At 50.0% G+C, this 11980-nt stretch overlaps 1 long non-coding RNA gene across 1 annotated transcript; it reads right to left on the bottom strand.

Annotated features, from left to right (window-relative positions):
- Nucleotides 1-1445: 1445 nt before the first annotated feature.
- On the bottom strand, nucleotides 1446-4298 carry LOC123485779. The gene is made up of 2 exons (XR_006659144.1): nucleotides 4229-4298; nucleotides 1446-1475 (listed from the first exon to the last, which is right to left on the bottom strand). It is a non-coding gene; the product is annotated as an uncharacterized LOC123485779 (long non-coding RNA).
- Nucleotides 4299-11980: the final 7682 nt, after the last annotated feature.

Raw genomic sequence — 11980 nt, forward strand, 5'->3', positions numbered from 1 at the left:
AGTTTCCCGCCTCTCCCACATTCTGACCTCCCCTACTAAGGACATGGCCTCTATAGCAGTGTTTTCCCCGCCTCTCCCACATTCCCAGACCTCCCTACTAAGGACATGGCCTCTATAGCAGTAGTTTCCCCGCCTCTCCCACATTCTGACCTCCCTACTAAGGACATGGCCTCTATAGCAGTAGTTTCCCCGCCTCTCCCACATTCTGACCTCCCCTACTAAGGACATGGCCTCTATAGCAGTAGTTTCCCGCCTCTCCCACATTCTGACCTCCCCCCTACTAAGGACATGGCACTCTATAGCAGTAGTTTCCCCCGCCTCTCCCACATTCTGACCTCCCCCTACTAAGGACATGGCCTCTATAGCAGTAGTTTCCCCGCCTCTCCCATTCTGACCTCCCCTACTAAGGACATGGCCTCTAGGGCAGTTTCCCCGCCTCTCCCACATTCTGAGCTCCCCTACTAAGGACATGGCCTCTATAGCAGTAGTTTCCCCGCCTCTCCCACATTCTGACCTCCCCTACTAAGGACATGGCCTCTATAGCAGTAGTTTCCCCGCCTCTCCCCACATTCTGACCTCCCCTACTAAGGACATGGCTCTGTAGCAGTAGTTTCCCGCCTCTCCCACATTCTGACCTCCCCTACTAAGGACATGGCCTCTATAGCAGTAGTTTCCCGCCTCTCCCACATTCCCTGACCTCCCCTACTAAGGACATGGCCTCTACTCAGCGTAGTTTCCCGCCTCTCCCACATTCTGACCTCCCCTACTAAGGACATGGCCTCTAAGGAGTTTCCCGCCTCTCCCACATTCTGACCTCCCCTACTAAGGACATGGCCTCTATAGCAGTAGTTCCCCCGCCTCTCACATTTCTGACCTCCCCTACTAAGGACATGGCCTCTATAGCAGTAGTTTCCCCCGCCTCTCCCACATTCAACCTCCCCCTACTAAGGACATGCCTCTATAGCAGTAGTTTCCCGCCTCTCCACATTCTGACCTCCCCTACTAAGGACATGGCCTCTATAAGCAGTGTTTCCGCTCTCCCACATTCTGACCTCCCCTACTAAGGACATAGCCTCTATAGCAGTAGTTTCCCCCGCCTCCTCACATTCTGACCTCCCTACTAAGGAACATGGCCTCTATGTAGTTTCCGCCTCTCCCACATTCTGACCTCCCCCTACTAGGACATGGCCTCTATAGCAGTAGTTTCCCCGCCTCTCCCACAGCTTCCTGACCTCCCCTACTAAGGACATGGCCTCTATAGCAGTAGTTTCCCCGCCTCTCCCACCTTCTGACCTCCCCTACTAAGGACATGGCCTCTATAGCAGTAGTTTCCCCACCTCTCCCACATTCTGACCTCCCCTACTAAGGACATGGCCTCTATAGCAGTAGTTTCCCGCCTCTCCCACATTCTGACCTCCCCTACTAAGGACATGGCCTCTATAGCAGTAGTTTCCCCGCCTCTCCCACATTCTGACCTCCCCTACTAAGGACATGGCCTCATAGCAGTAGTTTCCCGCCTCTCCCACATTTCTCTGGGACCTCCCCTACTAAGGACATGGCCTCTATAGCAGAAGTTTCCCCGCCTCTCCAACATTCTGGACCTCCCCGGCATGACATGGCCTCTAGGAGTTTCCCGCCTCTCCCATATTCTGACCTCCCCTACTAAGGACATGGCCTCATAGCAGTAGTTTCCCGCTCTCTCACATTCTGACCTCCCCTACTAGGACATGGCCTCTATAGCAGTAGTTTCCCCGCCTCTCCCACATTCTGACCTCCCCTACTAAGGACATGGCCTCTATAGCAGTAGTTTCCCGCCTCTCCCACATTCTGACCTCCCCTACTAAGGACATTGGCCTCTATAGCGTAGTTCCGCCTCTCCACATTCTGACCTCCCCTACTAAGGACATGGCCTCTATAGCAGTAGTTTCCGCCTCTCCCAGATTCTGACCTCCCCTACTAGGACATGGCCTCTCTAGCAGTAGTTTCCCCACCTCTCCCACATTCTGACCTCCCCTACTAAGGACATGGCCTCTTAGCAGTAGTTTCCGCCTCTCCCACATTCTGACCTCCCCTACTAAGGACATGGCCTCTATAGCAGTAGTTTCCCCGCCTCTCCCACATTCTGACCTCCCCTACTAAGGACATGGCCTCTATAGCAGTAGTTTCCCCACCTCTCCCACATTCTGACCTCCCCTACTAAGGACCATGGCCTCTATAGCAGTGGTTTCCCCGCCTCTCCACATTCTGACCTCCCCTACTAAGGACATGGCCTCTATAGCAGTAAGTTTCCCGCCTCTCCCACATTCTGACCTCCCCTACTAAGGACATGCGCCTCTATAGCAGTAGTTTCCCCCGCCTCTCCCAAGTTTCTGACCTCCCTACTGGACATGGCCTCTATAGCAGTAGTCCCCGCCTCTCTCCCACATTCTGACTCCTACTAAGGACATGGCCTCTATAGCAGTAGTTTCCCCGCCTCTCCCACATTCTGACCTCCCCTACTAAGGACATGGCCTCTATAGCAGTAGTTTTCCCCCGCCTCTCCACATTCTGACCTCCCCTACTAGGACATGGCCTCTCTTGCTAGTAGTTCCCGCTCTCCACATTCTGGACTCCCTACTAAGGACATGGCCTCTATAGCGTAGTTTCCGCCTCCCACATTGTACTCCCTCTGCATAGGACATGGCCTCTATAGCAGTAGTTTCCCCCGCCTCTCCCACATTCTGACCTCCCCTACTGGGGACAGTGGCCTCTGCAGGTAGTTTTCCCCGCCTCTCCCATTCTGACCTCCCCTACTAAGGACATGGCCTCTATAGGCAGTTTTCCCGCCCCACATTCTGACCTCCCTACTAAGGACATGGCCTCTATAGCAGTTTTCCCACCTCTCCCACTTCTGACCTCCCCTACTAAGGACATGGCCTCTATAGGCAGTAGTTTCCCCGCCTCTCCCACATTCTGACCTCCCCTACTAAGGACATGGCCTCTATAGCAGTAGTTTCCCCGCCTCTCCCACATTCTGACCTCCCCTACTAAGGACATGGCCTCTATAGCAGTAGTTTCCCCCACTCTCTCACATTCTGACCTCCCCTACTAAGGACATGGCCTCTATAGCAGTAGTTTCCCACCTCTCCCACATTCTGACCTCCCCTACTAAGGACATGGCCTCTATAGCAGTAGTTTCCCGCCTCTCCCACATTCTGACCTCCCCTACTAAGGACATAGCCTCTATAGCAGTAGTTTCCCGCCTCTCCCACATTCTTGACCTCCCCTACTAAGGACATGGCCTCTATAGCAGTAGTTTCCCCGCCTCCCACATTCTGACCTCCCCTACTAAGGACATGGCCTCTATCGCAGTAGTTTCCCCGCCTCTCCCACATTCCTGACCTCCCCTACTAAGGACATGGCCTCTATAGCAGTAGTTTCCCCGCCTCTCCCACATTCAGCCTCCCCTACTAAGGACACTTGGCCTCTAAGCAGTAGTTTCCCCCGCCTCTCCCACGTTCTGACCTCCCCTACTAAGGACATGGCCTCTATAGTAGTTTCCGCCTCTCCCACATTCTGACCTCCCTACAAGGACATGGCTCTATAGCAGTAGTTTCCCGCCTCTCCCACATTCTGACCTCCCCTACTAAGCACATGGCCTCTATAGCAGTAGTTTCCCCCGCCTCTCCCACATTCTGACCTCCCCCTACTAAGGACATGGCCTCTATAGCAGGTAGTTTCCCCGCCTCTCTCCCAAGCATTCTGACCTCCTACTAAGGACATGGCCTCTATAGCAAAGTAGTTTCCCGCCTCTCCCACATTCTGACCTCCCCCTACTAAGCGACATGGCCTCTATAGTGTGTTTCCTCCGCCTCCCACATTCTGACTCCCCCTACTAAACATGGCCTCTTAGCAGTAGTTTCCCCGCCTCTCCACACATTCTGACCTCCCCTACTAAGGACATGGCCTCCTCTATAGCAGTAGTTTCCCCGCCTCTCCCACATTCTGACCTCCCCTACTAAACATGGCCTCTATAGCAGTAGTTTCCCCGCCTCTCCCACATTCTGACCTCCCTACTAAGGACATGGCCTCTACTGCAGTAGTTTTCCCCGCCTCTCCCACATTCCGACCTCCCTACTAAGGACATGGCCTCTATAGCAGTAGTTTCCCGCCTCTCCCACATTCTGACCTCCCCTACTAAGGACATGGCCTCTTAGCAGTAGTTTCCCCCGCCTCTCCACATTCTGACCTCCCCTACTAAGGACATGGCCTCTATAGCAGTAGTTTCCCCGCCTCTCCCACATTCTGACCTCCCCTACTAAGGACATGGCCTCTATAGCAGTAGTTTCCCGCCTCTCCACATTCTGACCTCCCCTACTAAGGGCACATGGCCTCTACAGCAGTAGTTTCCCCGCCTCTCCACATTCTGACCTCCCCTACTAAGGACATGGCCTCTATAGCAGTGTTTCCCCGCCTCTATTCTGCCTCCCCTACTAGGACATGGCCTCTATAGGGTAGTTTCCCGCCTCTCCCACTTCTGACCTCGCCTACTAAGGACATGGCCTCTATAACAGTAGTTTCCCGCCTCTCCCACATTCTGACCTCCCCTACTAAGGCGACATGGCCTCTATAGCAGTAGTTTCCCGCCTCTCCCACATTCTGACCTACCCTACTAAGGACATGGCCTCTATAGCAGTAGTTTCCCCTCTCCCCACATTCTGACCTCCCCTACTAAGGACATGGCCTCTATAGCAGTAGTTTCCCCGCCTCTCACATTCACCTCCCTATAAGGACATGGCCTCTATAGCAGTAGTTTCCCCGCCTCTCCCACATTCCCCACCTCCCTACTAAGGACATGGCCTCTATAGTAGGTTTCCCGCCTCTCCCACATTCCTGACCTCCTACTAAGGACATGGCCTCTTAGCAGTAGTTTCCCCGCCTCTCCACATTCTGACCTCCCCACTAAGACACGGCCTCTATAGCAGTAGTTTCCCCGCCTCTCCCACATTTCTGACCTCCCCTACTAAGGACATGGCCTCTATAGCAGTAGTTTCCCGCCTCTCCCACACTGACCTCCCTCCAGGGACAAGGGCCTTATTGGTTCCTCCCAATATCTGACCTCCTACAAGGACATGGCCTCTATGCAGTAGTTTCCCGCCTCTCCAACATTCTGACCTCCCCTACTAAGGACATGGCCTCTATAGCAGTAGTTCCCGCCTCTCCCCTTCTGACCTCCCCTACAAGACTGGCCTCTATAGCGTGGTTCCCCTCTCTCCCACATTCTGACCTCCCCTACTAAGGACATGGCCTCTATAGCAGTAGTTTCCCCCTCTCCCACATTCTGACCTCCCCTACTAAGGACATGGCCTCTATGCAGTGTTTCCGCCTCTCCCACATTCTGACCTCCCCCTACTAAGGACATGGCCTCTATAGCAGTAGTTTCCCGCCTCTCCCACATTCTGACCTCCCCTCAAGACATGGCCTCTGTAGCAGTAGTTTCCCCACCTCTCCCACATTCTGACCTCCCCTACTAAGGACATGGCCTCTATAGCAGTAGTTTCCCCACCTCTCACATTCTCCTCCCCCTGACATGGCCTCTAGAGCAGTAGTTTCCCGCCTCTCCCACATTCTGACCTCGCCTACTAAGGACATGGCCTCTATAGCAGTAGTTTCCCCCGCCTCTCCCACATTCTGCCTCCCCTACTAGCCGGCCTCTATAGCAGTAGTTTTCCCGCCTCTACCCCTCCACCTCCCTACTGGGACATGGCCTCTATAGCAGTAGTTTCCGCCTCTCCCATTCTGACCTCCCCCCTACTAAGGACATGGCCTCTACAGTAGTTTCCCTCTCTCCCACATTCTGACCTCCCCTACTAAGGGACATGGCCTCTATAGCGTAGTTTCCGCCTCTCGCACATTCTGACCTCCCCTACTAAGGACATGGCCTCTATAGCAGTAGTTTCCCCGCCTCTCCCACATTCCACCCCTAGCCAAGGACATTGTCTGCAAGAGCCTCTCCCACATTCTACCCGCCTACTAAGGACATGGCCTCTACGTGCGTAGTTTCGACTCTCCCATTCTGACCTCCCCTACTAAGGACATTGGCCTCTATAGCAGTAGTTTCCCCACCTCTCCCACATTCTGACCTCCCCTACTATGACAGGCATGGCCTCTATAGCAGTAGTTTCCCCGCCTCTCTCACATTCTGACCTCCCCAACTAAGGACATGGCCTCTATAGCAGTAGTTCGCCTCCACATTCTGACCTCCCCTACTGGACATGGCCTCTATAGCAGTAATTCCCCGCCTCTCCCAAATTCTGACCTCCTACTAAGCACATGGCCTCTATAGCAGTAGTTTCCCCGCCTCTCCCACATTCTGACCTCCCCTACTAAGGACATGGCCTCTATAGGTAGTTTCCCCGCCTCTCCCACAGAGTTCTGACCTCGGCTACTAAGGACATGGCCTCTATAGCAGTAGTTTCCCCGCCTCTCCCACATTCTGACCTCCCCCAGGACAGTGGCCTCATAACATGTGGAGTTCCCCGCCTCTCCCCATTCTGACCTCCCCTCTAAGGACATGGCCTCTGTAGCAGTAGTTTCCCCGCCTCTCCCACATTCTGACCTCCTACTAAGGACATGGCCTCTAGCGTAGTTTCCCCGCCTCTCCCACATTCTGACCTCCCCTACTAAGGACATGGCCTCTATAGCAGTAGTTTCCCCGCCTCTCCCACATTCCGACCTCCCCTACAAGGACATGGCCTCTATAGCAGTAGTTTCCCCGCCTCTCCCACATTCTGACCTCCCCTACTAAGGACATGGCCTCTATAGCAGTAGTTTCCCGCCTCTCCCACATTCTGACCTCCCCTACTAAGGACATGGCCTCTATAGCAGTAGTTTCCCGCCTCTCCCACATTCTGACCTCCCCTACTAAGGACATGGCCTCTATAGCAGTAGTTTCCCCGCCTCCTCCCACATTCTGACCTCCCTACTAAGGACATGGCCTCTATAGCAGTAGTTTCCCCACCTCTCCCACATTCTGACCTCCCCTACTAAGGACATGGCCTCTATAGCAGTAGTTTCCCCACCTCTCCCACATTCTGACCTCGCCTACTAAGGACATGGCCTCTATAGCAGTAGTTTCCCACCTCTCACATTCTGACCTCCCCTACTAAGGACATGGCCTCTATAGCAGTAGTTTCCCGCCTCTCCCACATTCCGACCTCCCTACCAAGGACACTAGCCTCTATAGCAGTAGTTTCCCCCGCCTCTCCCACATTCTGACCTCCCCCTACTAAGGACATGGCCTCTATAGCAGTAGTTTCCCCGCCTCTCCCACATTCTGACCTCCCCTACTAAGGACATTGGCCTCTATAGCAGTAGTTTCCCCGCCTCTCCCCACATTCTGACCTCCCTACTAAGGACATGGCCTCTATAGCAGTAGGTTTCCCGCCTCCCACATTCTGACCTCCCCACTAAGGACATGGCCTCTATGCAGTAGTTTCCCGCCTCTCCATGACATTCTGACCTCCCCTACTAAGGACATGGCCTCTATAGCAGTAGTTTCCCCGCCTCTCCCACATTCTGACCTCCCCTACTAAGGACATGGCCTCTATAGCAGTAGTTTCCGCCTCTCCACATTTCTGACCTCCCCTACTAAGGACATGGCCTCTATAGCAGTAGTTTCCGCCTCTCCCACATTCTGACCTCCCCACCTAAGGACATGGCCTCTATAGCAGTAGTTTCCGCCTCTCCCACATTCTGACCTCCCCTACTAAGGACATGGCCTCTATAGCAGTAGTTTCCCCGCCTCTCCACATTCTGACCTCCCCTACTAAGGACATGGCCTCTATAGCAGTAGTTTCCCGCCTCTCCCACATTCTGACCTCCCTACTAAGGACATGGCCTCTATAGCAGTAGTTTCCCCGCCTCTCCCACATTCTGACCTCCCTACTAAGGACATGGCCTCTATAGCAGTAGTTTCCCCGCCTCTCCCACATTCTGACCTCCCTACTAAGGACATGGCCTCTACAGTAGTTTCCCCGCCTCTCCCACATTCTGACCTCCCCCTACTAAGGACATGGCCTCTATAGCAGTAGTTTTTATGAATGTGGTTTTGAACTATAATTTGTTTCCCACGACGGCTGTCCTTTTAGGTTGACGCAGCTTGTTGGCCGTGGAGCCAATCGGTGATTCTCAACAAGTTCCGAAATCACATGAATGCAATCGACTGGTATTTACGACTTCACAACTGGACAATTCCCTCATGGTTCCAAACGAAGATCGGTGGAAACTTGAGAGCCTCAACATAAGTCTGGTCGCCACAGACAATGCCAGGAACAGTGTGAATGGCATTTCATTTCCCTGCTGTACTGAACTGCTGACCCCAAAACGCAAAAGTCCCTCTCCTGGCCTTCTCCTCCAATGGGTTTTTAAGGAGACGTTGAGAGAGGTGAGGAGGATAGTTGATCTTCCCTTAGTAAAGCACTTCCTGCCTTCGGTTTTTTACTTCAATCCAATAAAATAACCATCTGAAATAGGAAGTATTCAGAATGTGGAGATAAATCAGTGTCATCATTTTGTAAAAGGTCCCTGATTAAAAGCCTTTTTGTATGTTTGTTTTTTGAGTCTTGATTTCCTCAAAGCTTTGCCAGCATGCTTGTGTTAGTAGAGAGGATGGAAGTCTCTGGTGTTAGAGATTCCTGATGACTCATCCTGACCAGCAGAGGGCAGCATCTACTTCACCAGGGGTATATTACTAAGGACTAGTTCACCAGGGGTATATTACTAGCTAAGGACTAGTTCATCAGGGGTATATTACTAGCTAAGGACTAGTTCATCAGGGGTATATTACTAAGGACTAGTTGACCAGGGGTATATTACTAACTAAGGACTAGTTCACCAGGGGTATATTACTAACTAAGGACTAGTTCACCAGGGGTATATTACTAGCTAAGGACTAGTTCATCAGGGGTATATTACTAAGGACTAGTTGACCAGGGGTATATTACTAACTAAGGACCCAGTTCACCAGGGGTATATTACTAACTAAGGACTAGTTCACCAGGGTATATTACTAAGGACTGTTCACCAGGGGGCATATTATCTAGCTAAGGACTAGTTGACCAGGGTATATTACTAGCTCAAGGACTAGTTCATCAGGGATATTACTAGGACTAGTTGACCAGGGGTATATTACTAACTAAGGACTAGTTCATCAGGGGTATATTACTAAGGACTAGTTGACCAGGGGAATATTACTAAGGACTAGTTCACCAGGGGTATATTACTAAGGACTAGTTCACCAGGGGTATATTACTAACTAAGGACTAGTTCACCAGGGGAATATTACTAACTAAGGACTAGTTCACCAGGGGTATATTACTAAGGACTAGTTCACCAGGGGTATATTACTAACTAAGGACTAGTTCACCAGGGGTATATTACTAACTAAGGACTAGTTCACCAGGGGTATATTACTAACTAAGGACTAGTTCACCAGGGGTATATTACTAACTAAGGACTAGTTCACCAGGGGTATATTACTAACTAAGGACTAGTTCACCAGGGGTATATTACTAACTAAGGACTAGTTCACCAGGGGTATATTACTAACTAAGGACTAGTTCATCAGGGGTATATTACTAAGGACTAGTTGACCAGGGGTATATTACTAAGGACTAGATCACCAGGGGAATATTACTAAGGACTAGTTCATCAAGGGTATATTACTAACTAAGGACTAGTTGACCAGTGTTACAGTGGGGAAAAAAAGTATTTAGTCAGCCACCAATTGTGCAAGTTCTCCCACTTAAAAAGATGAGAGAGGCCTGTAATTTTCATCATAGGTACACGTCAACTATGACAGACAAATTGAGAATTTTTTTCTCAGAAAATCACATTGTAGGATTTTTTTATGAATTTATTTGCAAATTATGGTGGAAAATAAGTATTTGGTCACCTACAAACAAGCAAGATTTCTGGCTCTCACAGACCTGTAACTTCTTCTTTGAGAGGCTCCTCTGTCCTCCACTGTTACCTGTATTAATGGCACCTGTTTGAACTTGTTATCAGTATAAAAGACACCTGTCCACAACCCACAAACAGTCACACTCCAAACTCCACTATGGCCAAGACCAAAAGAGCTGTCAAAGGACACCAGAAACAAAATTGTAGACCTGCACCAGGCTGGGAAGACTGAATCTGCAATAGTAAGCAGCTTGGTTTGAAGAAATCAACTGTGGGAGCAATTATTAGGAAATGGAAGACATACAAGACCACTGAGATAATCTCCCTCGATCTGGGGCTCCACGCAAGATCTCACCCCGTGGGAATCAAAATGATCACAAGAACGGTGAGCAAAAATCCCAGGAACCACACGGGGGGACCTAGTGAATGACCTGCAGAGAGCTGGGACCAAAGTAACAAAGCCTACCATCAGTAACACACTACGCCGCCAGGGACTCAAATCCTGCAGTGCCAGACGTGTCCCCCTGCTTAAGCCAGTACATGTCCTGGCCCGGGTCTGAAGTTTGCTAGAGTGCATTTGGATGATCCAGAAGAGGATTGGGAGAATGTCATATGGTCAGATGAAACCAAAATATAATTTTTGGTAAAAACTCAACTCGTTGTGTTTGGAGGACAAAGAATGCTGAGTTGCATCCAAAGAACACCATACCTACTGTGAAGCATAGGGGGAAACATCATCGCTTTGGGGCTGTTTTTTCTGCAAAAGGGACCAGGACGGACTGATCCTTGCAAAGGAAAGAATGGAAAGGGCCATGTATCGAGATTTTGAGTGAAAACCTCCTTCCATCTAGCAAGGACATTGAAGATGAAACGTGGCTGGGTCCTTTCAGCATGACAATGATCCCAAACACACCGCCCGGCAACGAAGGAGTGGCTTCGTAAGAAGCATTTCAAGGTCCTGGAGTGGCCTAGCCAATCTCCAGATCTCAACCCCATAGAAAATCTTTGGGGGAGTTGAAAGTCCGTGTTGCCCAGCGACAGCCCCAAAACATCACTGCTCTAGAGGAGATCTGCATGGAGGAATGGGCCAAAATACCAGCAACAGTGTGTGAAAACCTTAGAAGACTTACAGAAAACGTTTGACCGTGTCATTGCCAACAAAGGGTATATAACAAAGTATTGAGAAACTTTTGTTATTGACCAAATACTTATTTTCCACCATAATTTGCAAATAAATTCATAAAAATCCTAAGCAATGTGATTTTCTGGATTTCTTTTCTCATTTTGTCTGTCATAGTTGACGTGTACCTATGATGAAAATTACAGGCCTCTCTCATTTTTTTTTAAGTGGAGAACTTGCACAATTGGTGGCTGACTAACAATACTTTTTCCCCCACTGTATATTACTAACTAAGGACTAGTTCTAAGGTATATTACTAAGGACTAGTTGACCAGGGTATATTACTAACTAAGGACTAGTTACCAGGGGTATATTACTAAGGACTAGTTGACCAGGGGGAATAGTACTAACTAAGGACTAGTTCACCAGGGGTATATTACTAACTAAGGACTAGTTCACCAGGGGAATATTACTAACTAAGGACTAGTTGACCAGGGTATATTACTAACTAAGGACTAGTTCTCAGAGAATATTACCAACTAAGGACTAGTTGACCAGGTATATTAACTAAGGACTAGTTCATCAGGGGTATATTACTAAGGACTAGATCACCAGGGGTATATTACTAAGGACTAGTTCACCAGGGGTATATTACTAACTAAGGACTAGTTCATCAGGGGTATATTACTAAGGACTAGATCACCAGGGGAATATTACTAACTAAGGACTAGTTCACCAGGGGAATATTACTAAGGACTAGTTCATCAAGGGTATATTACTAACTAAGGACTAGTTCACCAGGGGTATATTACTAACTAAGGACTAGTTCACCAGGGGTATATTACTAACTAAGGACTAGTTGACCAGGGGAATGAGTACTAACCAAGGACTAGTTGACCAGGTGTGTATATTACCAAG

The sequence above is a fragment of the Coregonus clupeaformis genome, unplaced genomic scaffold (assembly GCF_020615455.1).
Source record: "Coregonus clupeaformis isolate EN_2021a unplaced genomic scaffold, ASM2061545v1 scaf0848, whole genome shotgun sequence".
Classification (NCBI taxonomy): Eukaryota; Metazoa; Chordata; class Actinopteri; order Salmoniformes; family Salmonidae; genus Coregonus; species Coregonus clupeaformis.